The sequence below is a fragment of the Myotis davidii genome, unplaced genomic scaffold (genome assembly GCF_000327345.1).
Source record: "Myotis davidii unplaced genomic scaffold, ASM32734v1 scaffold235, whole genome shotgun sequence".
Lineage (NCBI taxonomy): Eukaryota > Metazoa > Chordata > Mammalia > Chiroptera > Vespertilionidae > Myotis > Myotis davidii.
Window position 1 is genome coordinate 2,555,885 of NW_006287462.1, and position 5,346 is coordinate 2,561,230.

Consider the following 5,346-nt stretch of genomic DNA (forward strand, 5'->3'; position numbering starts at 1 on the left):
CCGGGAGAGCGGCCAGTGCATCCCGGTGGTTGTGGTGGTTCTCATTCATTCGTGTCCGTCCCGTGGAGCACAGGGGCAAGTGGCGTCACGCCCATTTCACAGATGGGGAGAATGAGGCTGACCGTGGGACCCAGGGGTTCGCACCTGGCGATCAGCCGTTCAGGCTCGGCAGCTCCCGCCCCCCAGCACCCCCTGGCGCCGTGGACTCCCCACTGGGCGCGTTCCCTCCGGCTTGGGGACTGTGTAGCATCGTCCTCCTCGATCTCGATCTCGGTGTGTGATTGGTTGTCTGGGATGGTACACTGAGGATGTCCACAAGGCGGATGAACTCAGTGCACCCAGAGGGTGCCTGTCCTTTGTTTTTAACTCCCTGGTTTCAATAGCAAGGTTTTGAAGTCTGAGTTTTAGGCGTCAGTTCTTTGCTGTTTCCTGAAAGTTTTATTTCCAGATGGCTGGCGCCGTCAGAATCACCGAACGTTACCAATCCAGACCAGTTTCACTGCTGCTAAAAGGAAACGGTTGGAGTAGATTTCCAGAGTTCCCACCAGCCCGAGAATATAGTAATAGAATAATGCCACCCGGGGTACCAGGTGTTGTATGGTTTGAAAGTTGCATCCCTCGCAGCCTCTAGGGCCAGCAGGGCCATGGGGCATCTTGCTCCCCAGGGATGCTCCCAGGGTATGGCAGGTTGAGTAATAAGCTCACATTGAGAAAACCCCTTAGCCATTCTGTGACCCTTTGTGGATACTAATTAGGTGGTCGTTATAGCTGTAGTTCTGATGCAACGCTTTTCGAGTGTCATTTTAAAGTGCGTTTCTATGAATACCTGTTAACGAGGCAGGTAGGCTCTGCCGGTCGTTTAGGTTTTAATAAAATGGAGACACAGAAACCGAATAAGACTAGTTATTAGACAGGTGCTATGTCCTATTCCATCACGGAAGCCTCAGAGAATCTTCACTTCCTGAAACACAGCTGGTGGGAAAATGAAATGACAAAAAAGTTTTGAATCAACCACTTTTTGCTAAAGAAAAATGGATAATGCTCAGATTTTCTGGTTTGAACTGACAGCTAATACAATGGCTTTTATAAATAATGCTAATTTTAAAAAAGGATATTATGTAGTTTAAAAAGTAATTCACGCTGTGTGGTCTGGTTATATTTTACTTCCCGATTCTAGGTTGAGGATTTGAACCTATTTTTATATATTTATGCTGAAAGGTCAAAAGGAGAAAAAAATAGAAACTCATGTTTTTTAATTTTAAAATCAATAAGAAGTAAATCCAAAAAAACAAAAAACAAAGCAGAACCCAACATATTGCCAGTACTGTTTGATAGTTTTATTTACTTTTCCAAAATGTATTTAATAAAATACTTTTCTCTATGGGAGTGAGATGGATTTTGTAGTTTACATTGGCCTGCGGAGGTAACAGTGAGAACACCAGACCAAAGTCTTATTTAAAATAATAATAATAATAATGACTTTTATAAGGATTGTCAGCCAACTAGCAACACTTTTGAAAAGCTTATGTAAATGAACTCTATGTTAATAATGGGATCTAAATTCTGAATCATGTTATTCCAAAGCTATTTAAACTGCAGAACGAAGACAACAACAAACTGAATTGTTTTTGGAGCGGATTTTTCACTTGTCAGCGTAATTTTAAAAAATATTGTTACTTTATATTTTATTTCTTCTAGGTGGTATGCTATTATGAATTGCATCCTGGAATTGATTTTTATAGACAATATGTTATTTTGTAAGAGCTTTTAGAATATGAAAGTTCATTTATTGGGGCTATAGATTATAAGAGTGACTTTCTATGGAACTTATTTGGTTTTCAGTTTAGAGAAGTCATTAACACACCTTGCATTATAGATTAGGGAATGTTTTTAAAAGCAGAAAAGCAAGAGGCACAGATAATGCACACGATGTGCATAATCCCCAAGTGCATTTATATTTGGTTTTAGAATGACCCTTCAAAAACACACAAATGCATATAGCACACACCTCACATCTAAGTTTATTTTCAATTTTGACCTTTGCAAACTGCACCACAACAGCTGGTAGGAAAGAGGAGTGGGTGTAACTAGGAGCAGATGGATACCTGAACATGAATTTGTTTTTCTTGAGTGATGCATTAATATTGCATGACTCTTTACAGTGAGCAATTTTATGGTGTAAGAATAAAGCCAAAATAGGGAAGAATTTTATTTCAAAGAGATTATCTGTTAAAAAAGAAAACAATAATATGCTTTTTGTTTGTTTGTTTGTTTTATATTGGGCATGACCTGGAACATTAAAGCAGGCATGCATTGTATCACAAATGGACCCAGATTATATAGAGGTGTGCTTTCTTGAGTTTTTTTACGTAGATTATAAGTAAAACAAAGCTCCCAAACTTTGTGATGTTCATACTAAACCCATACTCCAGCAACCTGGCAGTTTAGAGTATTTCTATGCCACAGCAGAACTGCCTGGCGACTTTCTGAATTGCACCTGCCTGTAAAGATTATAGCTAAGATTATTGCTAGTATCTCAGATTAGTGGATTATAAATATATAAGTCCATTTATCAGGTAAAATGGAAAATGGGACCTAAATACAGTCAAATTTCCTGTGTTCTCAAATCCAAGGGCAGTTTCATATAGTTTAGGCCTTACATGAAGTTATTTTCCAGTGCTCATGTATTTATCCAGCAGATGTTTATTGGGTGCCTTCTGTGTACCAGGCCCTGCTGATGCCCTGGAGGAGTTAGTTCACTTTGCCCAATGGGTTTAGCTTTTAAAAAATGCACACTGAAGCTTCGTAAGCCAAATACTTAAAAATGCATTAGGGAAGGAATGAATCCTTCTGTAAAACAAACAACCGATTACTAATAGATATGTAATGTAATACCAGGTTTCTCATATTTTGGCCTTGCTGAAAACATAGGTTTGCAGCCATTATTCATTTAATAAGTCATTGAACAAAATGTTTTTGATGCAGATATTTATGGGGCACCTACTATGTGTCAGGTACCGTTTGAAGAACTGGAGATTAAGTAGTGGACAAGGCACACCTAGTCCATGTGTTTATGGAGCTCGAATGCTAGACAGGAGGGACAGCCGGTAGGAGAAGTAGGCTAACAGATGACCAAGGTAGTTTCAGATGGTGGTGAGTGCTAGGCAGTAAACAAGGCAGTTTGATGGAGTGACTGAAGTCTGGGGTGGCGAGGAGGTGACATTTCATCAGAGTGGGTAAGAGGGCACTAAACATGGTCCCGGCAGAGGGAGCAGCAGGGACCTTTGCAAGGCCTGGAGGTGGCACCAGGTGGGCCTGTGGAAGCAGAAGGAAGAAGGCAGGTAGACCCTGAGCCCAGAGGGGTAATCTGGGCCAGACCATTTAAGGCTCTGTAGGCACCATACAGGTTTGGATTCTCTTTACAGTGCAATGGATGCCATTAGAGGGTGCGAAAGAACGGGAGTGACATCAGGCCCTGGAAGCAGAGAGACCGCACAGGCTGTGTGGTTTGGGCAGGAGGCGAGAGTGGTGGCTGGGACTTGGGGAGTAAGGAAGGAGCACCAGTGGATACATCATCGTTCTTTATCTTCTGAGATGATGTGACCCAGTGGCTTTGCTGTCTTGTTTGAGGTTGCTGCAAATGGCCAGGTAACTAATTGCTTCTGTGTTGAGTACAAGTGCAGCATGTCCGTTGTTCAGCTGCTCCTAACCACGGCTTTCAGGCGCAGCTGTGCCCAGCCACTGGCCTTATTTATTTACCTCTGAGGTTTTCTGTAGACTGGAGCAGCCCACCTGGGGTGCCTGAGATCAGTTGGACTCGCCTTTCTGTTTGCACAGCACACAGCAGCCTCCTGTAAGGTGTGATCTGACTAGCCAGTGTTCAGGCAGCAATTCTTCTGTCTTGCTTAAAGTCAGTCCCATGTCCGTGTGTCCTAGCTTCATGTGATGGGTTAATTAACAATAATATATTAAAAGTTGTTTTTTTCCTCCTGTAGACTTATATGACTTTTAATTAGTGGATGTTTGAGTTTAGTAAAGAGGGAAAACTTGTCGTCATAGTTAAACCATCCCTAGAATTTGAAAAATTTGCTGACTCTGCTCAGCAAAGCTAGTGTGGCCCTGAGTGAGATTTCAGCTGAGAACCTGTGGGGCATTTTTGTCTGGCAGTGATAGTAGTTCCTCTTGGCTTTGGGAGCCCAGGGAGGTTTTGCTAAGAGAGAATGGAGAAAAGCAGGGATAGAAACTCCACCTAATCCACGAGCCCAGAGCAGATCTCCTAAAGGGAAAAAAAGCAAACGTTAGTGTGCTTTCCACATTCCCTAAACTGAGCTTAGCCTATATGTGCCTCTGCCCCACCTTTCACCCCTTCCCTGAAACATCTCCGATTACTCATTCATTCATTCATTCATTCATTCGATGAATTGTACTACACAGGGTAGAAGATAAGCCCTAGGGCATGTCCTCTGCCCTGTGGGAGCTCCTCTGCAAGGGGAGGTTAGACCACCGGCCAGCTGGGCTGTGGCATGGGAGAGAATGGAGACTCTGGCCCTGCGTGAAGGTGGCCAAAGAGGAGTCACCCAAGGGTGGCAGGCAGTTGGAGTAGCACGTGCAGAGTGCGGGAAAGGCCTGCAAGCACGTGGGAGGAGCCTCAGGTACAGGCTGCTGGTCAGGCTGGAAGGAGAGTCCGCTGTAGGGAGTAGCAGAGGGTGAGCCTGGCCAGGTGAGCAGGGGCCAGGATGCACGTGGCATGCACACCCCTTCAGAGGAGCTGGCATTCTATCCTGGGGCACTGGGGATCCCTGTAGGGACTAAAGCAGATCTTTGCCCAAACTCTCGTAGCCACATTGTCCCTTCTGTGTGAGGCCTTGAGTTACAGTAATTTGAATATTTCATCTCCTCATCTAGCCTGTAAGCCCCATGAACACAGGGGTGGTGTTGTGTTTTATGCCAGTGCATACAGATCACTAGGGCATCTTGTTCAAATGTACTTCTGCTTGAGAAGGTCTGGGATGGAACCCAAGGTCCTGCATTTGCAACAAGCACCCTGGCGATGTTGCTGCTGCTGGTCTTTGAGTAGCAGAGTTCGCACTGTCTGTGTTTTCTGTTATAGTTACCTTTAGACACAGGAGCTGCTATTTTTTTTAAAACAAATGCCATGATTTCAGGTTTGTTCCTTGTATCTTCTGGGAGGATAACAGTAGAAATTAATGTTAAGTAAAACTTAAAAACTTAAAATCAACAGTAACCTTGAAGTTGAGTGTCTGGGGAACAGGAGTGGAAGGAAGATTTTACACTGTGTACTCTTTTTTTCCGTTTATTGATTAAGGTATTACATATGTGTCCTTA

General features: G+C 43.4%; 1 protein-coding gene and 1 long non-coding RNA gene across 2 annotated transcripts in view; one reads left to right on the forward strand and one right to left on the reverse strand.

Moving 5' to 3' along the window:
- The window catches only part of LOC107182391, a 45,063-nt gene extending 43,927 nt beyond the window's left edge, over positions 1-1,136 (reverse strand). The window contains exon 1 of the long non-coding RNA XR_001513112.1: positions 214-1,136. This is a non-coding gene — a long non-coding RNA (uncharacterized LOC107182391). The remainder of the gene's footprint in view (positions 1-213) is intronic.
- The window catches only part of TBC1D1 (TBC1 domain family member 1), a 205,435-nt gene that overhangs the window by 77,236 nt on the left and 122,853 nt on the right, over positions 1-5,346 (forward strand). The gene's annotated exons all lie outside the window — the stretch shown is intronic.